At 35.6% G+C, this 12,840-nt stretch overlaps 1 protein-coding gene and 1 pseudogene across 2 annotated transcripts in view; one reads left to right on the top strand and one right to left on the bottom strand.

Annotated features, from left to right (window-relative positions):
- The window catches only part of LOC306655279 (uncharacterized protein C1orf185), a gene marked incomplete at both ends in the record, with an annotated part of 42,209 nt that overhangs the window by 14,982 nt on the left and 14,387 nt on the right, over positions 1–12,840 (bottom strand). The gene's annotated exons all lie outside the window — the stretch shown is intronic.
- Positions 8,085–12,011, top strand: LOC306653909 (large ribosomal subunit protein eL8-like; annotated as a pseudogene). The gene is made up of 2 exons: positions 8,085–8,115; positions 11,185–12,011. The product of its transcript is annotated as a large ribosomal subunit protein eL8-like (transcript).

Below are 12,840 nucleotides of genomic sequence, written 5' to 3'. Positions count from 1 at the left end.
TGAAGAATCACCATACTACTTTCCAGAGTGAGTGGTTGCATCAATTTGCAGTCCCACCAGCAATGTATGAGTGTGCCTTTTCTCCCACATCCTTGCCAACACTCACTGTTACTTGTATTCTTGATAATTGCCATTCTGACTAGAGCGAGATGGAATCTCAGTATAGTTTTAATTTGCATTTCTTGAATTGCTAAAGATGTTGAACATTTTTCATATATTTGTTGACCATTCATATTTCTTCTGTGAAGTATTTGTTCAGTTCCTTGCCCATTTACTGATTGTGTGTGTGTGTGTGTGTGTGTGTGTGTGTGTGTGTGTTTTGAGTTCTTTATATATCATAGAAACTAATGTTCTATCTGAGGTGCAGGTGGCAAAGATTTTCTCCCATTTTGCAGGCTGTCTGGTCATGCTCTTTATTGTTTCCTTTGCTGTGAAGAAGCTTTTTAGTTTGATGCCATCCCATTTATTGATAATTTTGGTCTTACTTCTTGCACTTTAGGACTCTTATTAAGGAAGTCAGTTCCTGAGTTGACGTGTTGGAGTGTTGGGCCTACCTTTTCTTCTAGTATGTGCAGGGTTTATGGTCTAATACCTAGGTCCTTCACCCACTTTGAGCTGAGTTTTGTTTGCAGGGTGAGAGATAGGGGTTAAGTTTCATTCTAGTACATATGAATTTCCAGTTTTCCCTGCACCATTTGTTGAAGAGACTATCTTTTCTCCAATGTATGATTTTGGTGCCCACACTGGCAAATTGAATACAAAAACACACTAAAAAGACAGTGCACCATGATTAAATGGGGTTCATCCCATGGATGCAAGGTTGGTTTATATGGAAATCAATAAATATAATTTAAACATCAATAGACTTAAAGATAAGAATCACATGATAATCTCAATAGAGGCAGAAAAAGCATTTGATAAAATATAGCATCCATTCAGGATTAAAACCCTAGAAAAAATAGGGATAAAAGGATCATACCTAAACATTGTAAAAGATATATGTGACAAACCCAAGGCCAACATCATTCTAAATGGAGAAAAACTTAAAAAATTCCCTCAAAAAACAGGAATGAGGATAGGCAGAATTAATATTGTCAAAATGGCCATACTACCAAAAGTGCTATACAGATTCAATGCAATTCCAATTAAAATACCAATGACGTAACTCACAGAAATAGAGCAAGCAACCATGAAATTCATCTGGAAGAATAAGAAACCCAGAATAGCTAAAGCAATCCTTAGTAGGAAGAATGAAACAGGAGGTATCGCAATACCAGAACTTCAACTATACTGCAAAGCAATAGTAACAAAAACAGCATGATATTGGCACCAAAATAGACAGGTAGATCAATGGTACAGAATAGAGGACACAGACACAAACCCAAATAAATACAATTTTCTAATTCTAGACAAAGGTGCCAAAAATATGCAATGGAGAAAAGATAGCCTCTTCAACAAATGGTGCTGGGAAAACTGGAAATTCATATGCAACAGAATGAAACTAAACCCCTATCTCTCACCCTGCACAAAACTCAACTCACAATGGATCAAGGACCTTGAAATCAGAGCAGAGATCCTGCATCTTATAGAAGAAAAAGTAGGTCCAAATCTTCACCTTGTTGGCTTAGGATCAGACTTCCTTAACAGGACTCCCATAGCACAAGAAATAAAAGCAAGAATCAATAACTGGGATAGATTCAAACTAAATAGCTTTCTCTCAGCAAAGGAAACTATCAGCAATGTGAAGAGAGAGCCTACAGAATGGGAGAATATCTTTGCCTCTCATACTTCAGATAGAGCACTAATTTCCAGAATCTATAAAGAACTCAAAAAACTCTACACCAAGAATACAAATAACCCAATCGACAAATGGGCTAAGGAAATGAACAGACACTTCACAGAAGATGTACAAGCAATCAACAGATATATGAAAAAATGTTCAACATCTTTAGTAATAAGGGAAATGCAAATCAAAACTACACTAAGATTCCATCTCACCCCAATTAGAAAGGCGATTATCAAGAATACAAGCAACAATAGGTGTTGGAGAGGATGTGGGGAGAAAGGTACACTCATACATTGCTTGTGGGGCTGCAAATTAGTGCAGCCACTCTGGAAAGCAGTGTGGAGATTCCTTAGAAAACTTGGAATGGACCCTCCATTTGACCCAGCTATCCCACTCCTTGGCCTATACCCAAAGGACTTAAAATCAGCATACTATAGAGATACAGCCACATCAATGTTCATAGCGGCTCAATTCACAATAGCCAGACTGTGGAACCAACCTAGATGTCCTTCAATTGATGAATGGATAAAGAAACTGTGGTATATAGATATACAATGGAATATTACTCAGGTATAAAGAATAATAAAATTATGGCATTTGCAGGCAAATGGATGCAATTGGAGAATATCATGTTAAGTGAGATAAGCCAGTCTCAAAAATCCAAAAGACAAATGATCTCACTGATAAGAAGATGATGACACATAATGGGGGGTGGGAGGGGGGCAAGAAAGGAGGACGGAGGGACTGTATAGAGGAAAAGAGAGGTGGGAGGGGTGGGGGGGAAGGAAAAAATAACAGAATGAATCAAACATCATTACTCTATGTAAATGTATGAATATGCAAATGGTATGCTGTTATTCCATGTACAAACAGAAACAACATGTATCCCATTTGTTTACAATAAAAATAAATTTAAAAAAAACAGGCATGAGAAAGGAATGCCCACTTTTATCACTTCTGTTCAACAGTCCTCAAATCTCTAGCCAGAGCAATTTGGCAAATGATGAAAGAAAAGGGATACAAATAGGAAAAGAAGAGCTAAAACTAGCTCTGTTTGCCAATGACATGATCCTATATTTAGAAGGCCCAAAATACTCCACCAGAAAACTTCTAGAGTTCACAAATGAATTCAGCAAAGTAGCAGGATACAAAATTAACACTCATAAATCGACTGAAATTCTGTACTCTAATGACAAATCAGCTGAAAGGGAAATTAGGAAAATCATCCCATTTACAATAGCCCTAAAAACAAACAAACAAACAAAAAAACTTGGTAGTCAATCTAGCAAAAGAGGTGAAAGATCTCTACAATGAAAATTACAGAATACTAAAGAAAGAAATTGAGGAAGACCTTAGAAGATGGAAAGATCTCCCATGTTCTTAGAGATAGGCCAAATTAATATTGTCAAAATGGCCATACTACCAAAAGTGCTATACAGATTTGATGCAATTCCTATCAAAATTCCAATTATATTCTTATGGAAATAGAAAAAGCAGTCATGCAATTCATTTGGAAAAATAAGAGAATAGCCAAAGCAATCCTTTGAGAAAAATGAAGCAGGAGGCATCACAATACAAGACCTAAAATTATTCTATAGAGTTCTAGTAACAAAACAACATGATAGTGGCACCAAAATAGGCAAGAAGACCAACGAAACAGAATAGAAGAAACAGAGACAAACCTACAAAATACGGTTATCTCCCACCCTTTTTATTTTGTATTGGGCTGGGGTTGTGGCTCAGTAGTTAGAGCACTTGCCCGGCATGTGTGAGGCACTGGGTTCAATTCTCAGCACCACATATAAATAAATAAATAAATATCCCTTGAAAACTAAAAAAAAAAAAAAATATGTAAAGAAAGGTAGCTTTTTAAAAAAATAGCTAATATTAATTTAAAAAGAGTATACCTTTATCTCTTATCATATACAGAAATTAACTCAAAATGTACCAAAGACTTAAGTTTAAGACCTGAAAGTACTAGAAGAAAATATAGGAAGTGTTTCAGGACACTGGTCTGGATTGTTGGATATGACCACAAATGTACAGACAACAAAAGCAAAAATTGACTAATGGGATTACATCAAACTGAAAAAGTTCTATACCGCAAAGGAAACAGTCAAATGACAACCTACAGAAATGGAGAAAATATTTTTAAACTCTTCATCTGACTAGGGATTGATTTCCAGAATATAAAAGCAACTCAAAAACTCAACAACAACAACAAAAAAATTGAGTGACCTAAATAGACCTTTCTCAAAGGAAGATGTGTATACAAATGGCCAACAAGTTCGACATCAATAATCATCAGGAAAATGCAAATGAAAAACCACAGTGAGATATTATCTCACTCCAGTTTAAATGGTTATTATAAAAAAGACAAAAAATTAAAAATCTGGAGAAAGAGGACTCTCATATACTGTTGATGGGAAAGTATATTAGTATAGCCATTTTGAAAAACAGTGTGGAGGAACCTAAGAAAAACTAGGAGTAGGACTATCATATGATACAGCAGTCCACACAGAGTATATATGTGAAAGAATTGAAGACAAAGGAAACATCTGCAACATCTGCACTTGTATATTTTTGGATGTTCTATTCACAATATTCATAGGTATACAATGATGAACAAATGGATAAAGAAAATGTGAGTTATACACACACACACACACACACACATATGAACAAAATGGAGTATTATTCAGCCATAAAAAGAATGAAATCATGTCATTTGCAGTAACATGGATAGAACTGGAAGATATGTTAAGTGAAATGTCAGGCACAGAAAGACAAATACTGCATGTTCTCACTTATTTGTGGAAAATAAAAAGCTGATATCAATGGAGGATAGAATAGTGATTAACTGAGCCTGGGAAGAGTGTAGGGGAGGGTGGGGTAGACAGAGAATGGTTCATGTGTTCATATGTGTTAATAAGTTAGATAGAAAGAATGACTTTTAATGTCCTGCTGCATGGTAGGATAACTATGGTTGACTAAAATTACTCAAATATTTCAAACCAGCTAGTAGAGAGGATTTTGAATGTTTAGAACACAAAGAAATGATATATGTCTAAGGTGATAGAAATGCCAATTAGCTTAATCTAATCACTTACATTGTATACAAGTATCAAAATGTCATGGAGTTCCCCATAAATATGTGTAACTACAGTGTGTCAATTAAATATAAAATATATTTTAAAATGAAATTCTTTAGCAAGAGAAGCAGAGGAACTTCCCAATCATTTTGTGACCAGAATAATTGTGATGTCAAAATATAATAAAGATATTATAAGGAAATTACAGAACAATATTCCTCAGGAACATTGATGCAAAGATCCTTTAAAAGATACTAGTTAATTAAATCCAGTGAGGTTTATTCCAGAACTAAAAAGTTGGTTTAACATTTGAAATTCAGTGTAATTCACATAAAAAATAAAAAATCCATGCAAACATTTCAATGGATGCCAAAAATGCGCCTGGCAAAATTCATCACCCTTTCGTGATTTAAGGAAAAAAAACGAGAAAGCCAGGGCCAGAGGGGAACTTCTTCAACCTGACAATATGCATCTACAAAAATCCTGAAGTTAACTCCCAATTTTAGTGGTGAAAAGCTGAAAGTGTTCTCTTTAAGATCATAATATTACAAAGTCATCTTTTATTATCACACTTATTCACCATTATTCTGGAGGTCCCGGCCAACACAATAAAATGAAAAAAAAAAAAAAAAACATAAATATTGGAAAATAAGTAAAACTAATGTTTTTTTTTTTTCGTATGTGATATGATTGTGTATGAAGAAAACCTTTTAGAACCCACAAAAGAACTCCTTGAAGTGATAAATTATTTATGAAGGTCACAAAACACAGGTCAATATAAGCACCAGTCAGAGTAATGTTGGCAAAGCTCTCTAAATTTATAAGTTAAATGTAATTTACATTAGAACTTCAAGAAGTTTTTTTTTGTACCTGGAGTTTTATGTGTACTAACAAAAGAACAAGAAACAGTAAAAACAATATTGAAAAAGAAGAAGAAAATTGGAGAAGGCATATTATTTAGTTTTAAGATTTATTATATCACTACAATGTGTTATTGGCAGAGGGATAGATACACAATTCAATGGAACTGAGAGAGATTCTAGAAACACATTCATACACATAAGCCTAACATTTTAAAAAGGTGCAAAAGCAGTTCAATGGAGGCAGGATAACCCTTTGAACAAACAGGACTTAGACAAGTAGGCATTAGTAGTTCAAAAAAATCAATCTTGTCTGATCCTGGTATCAAAATTTACCACAAAGCTACAGTAATCAAGATGGTGTGGTACTGCCATAGAAAAATAGACATATTAGACCAATGGAACATAACTGAGAGTTTAGAAATAAGTACATTTACAGTCAAATGATTTTTAACAAGAATATCAATAAGATTCAATGGGGTGGGGGCTGGGGAGATAGCTCAGTCGGTAGAGTGCTTGCCTTGTAAGCACAAGGCCCTGGGTTTGATCCTCAGCACCCCCCCAAAAAAAAAAAAAAAAAAAAGCAAAACTGTTAAACTCTTAGAAGACATGCATAAATTTCTGTGACCTTAGATTAGGCAAAAAAAAAAAAAAAAAAAAAAAAAAAAATTTAAGATACTGAAAGTTGAACCCAGGAGCGCTCTACCACTGAACTTCAGTCCCAGTTCTTTTTACTTTTTATTTTGAGACAGGGTCTCTTGAAGTTGCAGAGGTTGACCTCAAACTTGCAATCCTCTTGCCTCATCTTCCTGAGTAACTGGAACTACAAGTATGTACCACCATGCCTGGCATTTTCTGCCTTTTTCTTTTTTTTATATATATGACACCATATATGGCATATGATGCTTGTTTAGTATCATTTTACTCACAGTAAAACTTTTTCTAAAATCCAAGTCAATCCTCTCAAATCTTGTTGCTACTTTGTCAACTAAGTTTATGTAATATTCTAAATAATTTGTTGTCATTTCAACAATTTTCACAGCATCTTCACCAGGACTGATAGATTCTGTCTCAAGAAACCACTTTCTTTGCTCATATATAAGCAGCAACTACTCATCCCAAAACTTAGTGTCTTTTCTTGTGATTACAGCACTTCAGGGACATCTTTAGGCTCTAATTCTAGTTCTCTTGCTATTTCTACCACATCTGCAGTTACTTTCTCCACTGAAGACTTGAGCCCCTCAGTCATCCGTAAGGGTTGGAATCAACTTGTTCCATCTCTTGTTAATGCTAATATTTTGAGCTCCTTCCATGCATCAGGAATGTTCTTAATGGCATTTTGAATGGTGAACCCTTTCCAGAAGGTTTTCTATTTTCTTTGCCTAGATTCTCCAGAGGAATTGCTATTCATAACAGTTATAACTTTAGGAGATATATTTCTTAAATAATAAGACTTGAAAGGTGAACTTACTCCTTCATTCATGGGCTGCAGAACTTATGTTGTATTAGGCATGAAAACAATATTAATCTTGTAAGTCTCCATCAGAGCTCTCGGGTGACCAGGTTTATAGCCAATAAGCAGTAACATTCTGAAAGAAATCTTTCTTTCTGAGCAGTAGGTTTCAAATGTAGGCTTCAAATATTCAGTACACCATTGTAAATAGACGTCATCCATTTATAGAGCACTGGCAAAGTAGACAGTGTAATTTTATTCATTAAAACACACCATAAAAATAATGCAAAGAAAAACTACAAAATGGATGAAGATATTAAAATTAGTTTCTGGAGGTTTAGTTTCTAGAATGAATGACTCTTTCAAAGTTTTATAGTAAAAAGACAAACAATTTATTAGGAAAAAAGTAAAAGATAGATGGCATTTTATATAAGAGGAAATAATAGTAGTCAATGAACTTTGGAAAAGACAGTTACTCCATTTGTTAGCAGAAAAATAAAAATTAAAACTACAGTGAGATAACAAGAGAGTGAGAAGACAAGCCACAGCCTGGGGAAAAATATCTGCAAAAAAATATCATCTGATAAGAACTGTTATCCAAAATATACAAAGAATTTTTTAGAATTCAATAATAAGGAAATGAATAACCTGATTAAAAAATAAGCAAAAGACCTGAACAGACACATTACTAAAGAAAATATACAGCTGACAAATAAGCACACAAAAATGGTCTTTAGGGAATAAGCACACAAAAATGGTCATTAGGGAATTGTTACTTAAAATGAGATACCACTAGACATCTTTTACAAATAAGGGAATATCCAAAATATTGATGACACCAATTGCTGACAACGATATGCAGCAACAATTGCTCTCATGCATTGCTGGTGGGAATGCAAAGTGATACAGCCACGTTGAAAGACGGTATGGTAGTTTTTACAAAACTATACACATTTGCAATGATGCAGCAATTGTGTTCTTTGGTAGTTTCCCAAATGAGTTGAAAACATGTTCACACAAAAACCTTCACATAGGTGTTCATAGCAGCTTAATTCACAATTACCAAAACTTTAAAGCAACTAAGATGCCCTTCTGTAGGTCAATGGATAAATTGTGGTATATCCAAACAATAGAATATCATGCAGTGCTGAAAAGAAATGATCTAGCAAGCCATGAAAAGATAAGGAAGAAAGAAACTTAAAGACACATTCCTAAGTGAAAGAAGCCAATCTGAAAAGACCACATACCATATGATTCCAACTATATGACATTGTAGAAAAGGCGGAAACTATGGAAACAATAGAGCAATTAGTGGCTATGGGGGTGAAAAGGGAAGAAATGAATCAGAGGAGCATAAAAGATATTCAGGGTAGTAAAACTATTGTGTATGATAACATAATGGTAGATACATGTCATTACACATTTGTTAAACCCAAAGAACACATAATACCAAAAGTGAACCTTAAATATAAACTATGGATTTTAGATTATGATCTGTCGTTGTGGGTTTACAAATAGTAATGAATGTACCATTGGTGCAAGGTGTTGACAGTCAGAGAGGCTGTGCATGTGGAGTCAAGGGATATATGGGAATTTTGTATTTTCTGCTCAGTTTTGTTGTGAACCTAAAATAGCTAATAATAGTAACAATAACATTAATAATAAATTAATAAATAATGTCTACTTAAAGAAAAAAACAAAACTGAGCTGGGTGCAGTGGCAAGAGAATCACTTGAGCCCAGGAGTTTGAGACTAGCCTGGAAAATATAGCAAGACCCTGTCTCCAAAACAACAACAACAACAACAACATGTTTTAAAAACAAAGTACTATAGTGAGATATTATTAGCAATTCATTAGATTGTCAAAAAATTGCAAGCCTTAAAATATTAATATTTGTTGAAGATATGAAGTGATTTTTGCTCTTATACATGTATACTGATAAAACTACTTTGGAAAACAAAGAATTATATAATAATGTTGAGCATGCACATAATCCATGACTCAGCAATTCTAGTTTTTTATTTTTTATTTTTTATTGTAGAATTGAAGCCAGGTACACTTAAACACTGAGCCACATCCCTAGCCCTTTTTATTTTTTTATTTTGAGACAGAGTCTTGCTAAATTGCTTAGGGACTTGCTAAGTTGCCGAGACTGACTTTGAACTTGTGATCCTCCTACCTCAGCCTTCCAGGACACTGGGATTACAGGTGTGCGACACTGTGCCAGCTAGTTTTAAGTATAGTCTCTATGGAAGTTTCCTAGAGAAACAATTGAAAATAACCCAAATATCTACCACATCAAACTTGTTAGAGTCATACAACAGAATACTGAATAGTAAAAATAATGAACTGCGACTATATGCATCAACTTGGATGAATCTTATAAATGTAATACCAGACACAAAGGGAAACATTAGATATGGAGTCCAAAAAGTATAAAGTATATATTGTTCAGGAATCCATAACATTCATAGTAAAACTATAAAGGAAAAAAATGGTTAACTGGGTTAACTGCATTTACGGGATAGAAGTTCCTACAGTGGAGGACAAGAAATAAGTTGTGAGAGATTTGAGACTCAGGATATCTCAAAGGAGCTGATAATGTTCTATTTCTTATTCTGGATAGCATGTATTAGAAATCTCACTCATAAGCCAGGTGTGGTGGTGTGTACCTGTAGATCCAGCTTCTTGGGAGACTGAGACAGAAGGATCTGAAGTTCAAGGCCAGCCTGGGTAACATAGTGAGGTTCTCCCTATTTTTTAAAAAAATCCATCTATTATTCTTTAAATTATGTGTGTGCATACTTTTCTGTAGGTGATTTTTTAAAAAATCAGGCCTTAGATCTTTATTATATGAAGCCATATTTTTGTTATACTTTTCATCCTCCTGCCACACAGAGCAGTCTATCCCTAGTAGGAGAGGAGTCTAATACAGAGGCAGAAATTGAGACAAGAAGAAAAGAGAGACTCTTCGAAAGAGTTTTTTTAATACTGAAATTGCTTTATGACTGAGGTCAGCATTTCTTTTTTTTTTTTTGTACTATTTAAATGGTGTTCCTATCACTGGCAATCAAGAATCCTGACCTTAAAAATGCCTTAAAAAAGAAGAAAAACCCTGTCATTTGTGACAACATGGATGAATCTGGAAGACATTGTACTAAGTGAAATAAGTAAGGCACAAAAAGGCAAATAACATATGACCTCACTCATACACGGGATCTAAAAATGTTGAATTCATAAATAAGAGAGTAGAATGGTGTTTACCAGGGGCTGGGGTAGTAGTGTGGGGGTTATAGGGATGTGGGTGAAAGGATAGAAAAGTTCAGTTAAAAAGGAGGAATAAGTCCAAGAGATCTATTGTATTACATAGTGACTGTTACCAACAATGTAGTATATTCTTTAAAACTGTTGAGAGTATATTTAAGTGTTCTCACCACAAAAAAAAGTATGTAAAGTAACACAGATATTAATTAATTCAATTTAGCTATTGTACAATGTAGCTACTTCAAAACTTGTTATATAATAAATGATAAAATATTTATCAATTAAAAATAAATTTTAAAAGATTCCTGAATATTTTATGTCTACTCGTACTTTGAATCTCTCCCACTATACCAGGAACTTCATAAAAGCAGGGACTGTAGTCTGACTTGTTTACCACCAAATTCCCAGTTGCCTAAAACAATGCCTAGTATATAAATGCTTACCACATATTTGTTGAATGAATAATAAACTACTTAACATTGCGCTTATGACACTTGTAATTTTCTATTTGGTGTATCCCCCGTTAAATATGATGGCATTATTATATCACGAGTACCTAGCCAAATGCCTCGCAAAATGTTCAATAAATGAAATAAATGTCAAATATACACACAGAAACAATATTTTTCTGTGCAATGTAACCTTTACTTCAAAGACCTTCATTTGAAAGAGCTAATAACCTTCAAAATCAATTTGATCTTTATATTCATCTGCTTAAAACCTTGCAGTAGACAATTCCTTCTCCTTTCTCTCTCCTCCAGCCGCCCAAGTTGTCCAAAGGAAAGAAAACCAAGGGGAAGAAGCTGGCCCCGGCCCCCGCCACGTTCAAGAAGCAGGGAGCCAAGAAGGTGGTGAACCTCTGTTCGAGAAGAGGCCGAAGAACTTCAGCATCGGACAGGACATGCAGCCCAACAGGGACCTTACCCGCTTTGTAAAGTGGCCCCGCTACATCCGGCTGCAGCAGCAAAGGGGCTATTCTCTTCAGGCGGCTGAAAGTGCCTCCTGCGATTACCCAGTTCGCCCAGGCCTTGGAGCGCCAAACAGCCACCCAGCTGCGCAAGCTTGCCCACAAGTACAGACAAGAGAGGAAGCAGGAGAAGCAGCAGAGGCTGTTGGCGCGGGATGAGAAGAGGCTGCTGGCAAAGGGGATGTCACCATGAAGAGACCGCGGGTCCTTGGAGCAGGGGTCAATACTGACAACCACCTTGATGGTGAATAAGAAGGCCCAGCGACTTGGATCTCATCAAGCTGGTTGTCTTCCTGCCCACCCTGTGTCACAAGGTGGGAGTTCCTTACTGCATCAACAAGGGGAAGGCCAGGCTGGGACGTTTGGTTTACAGGAAGACTTGCATCTCTGTTGCCTTCACGCAGGTTAACTCGGAAGACACAGGAGCTCTGGCTAAGTTGGTGGAAGCTACCAGAACCAACTACAATGACAGATATGATGAGATCCATCGCCCCTGGGAAGGCAACATCCTGGGTCCAAAATCCATTGCTTGCATTGCCAAGCTGGAAAAGGCAAAAGCTAAAAGAACTTGTCACTGAACTGGGATAAATGTATGCTGTTGTGTTTCTGTACATAAAAATAATAAATTGTCCTTCAGCCAGTGAGAAAAAAGAACCCCAAAGCCTCGCAGTAATAGTAATAGTGTACTCCTGTGGTGCTCACTGTTCTGAATCTTTCCACATACTAATTCATTTACTCCCACAACAATTCAATGGAGGTGGAATTATTCTCACTTTCAAAAGAGGGAAGCAGACACAGAGAAGTTAAGTAACTTGCCTAAGGTTACTGCATAGTTAGTAGTGGTAGAGCCAGGTTTTAAACCTATGGAATTTGGCTTTACAATGTATGCTCTTGACCATAATCCTCTATCCTTTCAGTGGATTTGTATAGACAATGGAGCAAAACCCAAAATTCTTAGGAGGCCCATTTAAATGTTAAGTCCAAAGTCATTTCCTTTCTCTCCTTTCTATGAACCCTAGGCTCCAAATGGTAACATTTACTTTTGAACAAAAATTTCCTTTATTCCCTTTCTTCCTGACAAACTTGTATTCATTTCTCAAAATCCAGTTCAAGAGTTCTTCTCTTGAAGCCCTCCTCAATTCAGCCTTCCATGTTTGCACTCTTAAAACTTTGTGAGTTCTTATCACATTGTTGTAATTATTAGTTTGTATGGTTTTCTTCTCTGTAAGGCTAGGTTCATATCTTATTCACTTATAAATAGGCTTGGTGGCAAAATTAGTGCTGCCATATATAAGGCACTAAATGCTTATTAAATGAACCAACACTGAATTCAACTTGAGTTCGATAGTCAAGATGTAGAGCGAAACTTTGGCGTTCTATCAGTTTGTCACTAATATTGCTATATGACCATTAATTA

The sequence above is a fragment of the Sciurus vulgaris genome (assembly GCF_902686455.1).
Source record: "Sciurus vulgaris genome assembly, chromosome: 1".
Lineage (NCBI taxonomy): Eukaryota > Metazoa > Chordata > Mammalia > Rodentia > Sciuridae > Sciurus > Sciurus vulgaris.
The sequence above is the reverse complement of the archived record's forward strand: the minus strand, read 5'-3'. Positions and strand labels throughout refer to the sequence as shown.